The following is a 403-nucleotide window of genomic DNA, read 5'->3' as shown; positions in this document are numbered from 1 at the left end:
TCCCAAGGAGTGTCAGTTACTTAGCGCCAAGCAAAGATTCTTCCACAGCGGGTGCCAAGCATGTTCATCGGAAACGATCGCACGCCGATCACATCGCGATCTGAGTGCCGGGATAACAGTCTGAGGACCGGGATAACGGCTGAGTGCCAGGATAAAGGCCTGAGTGCCGGGATAGAGGTCTGAGTGCCGGCATAACGGTCTGAGTACCTGGATAAAGGTCTGAATGTCGGGATAACGGTCTGAGCGCCGGATGCCCAGTAATGCTGCTAATTAGAATCGCTGCTAATTACTACTCGACGGCTGGAAGGAGATCGGCGGCTCGTTGCCCCGTGGCTGACGAGATTGGGCGACTCTGCTTTACATTTGGATGATTCTTGAAGGCTGTGGGGATTTCTCAAATGTA

This window comes from Penaeus monodon, chromosome 31 (genome assembly GCF_015228065.2).
Source record: "Penaeus monodon isolate SGIC_2016 chromosome 31, NSTDA_Pmon_1, whole genome shotgun sequence".
Taxonomy (NCBI): Eukaryota; Metazoa; Arthropoda; class Malacostraca; order Decapoda; family Penaeidae; genus Penaeus; species Penaeus monodon.
The sequence above is the reverse complement of the archived record's forward strand: the minus strand, read 5'-3'. Positions refer to the sequence as shown.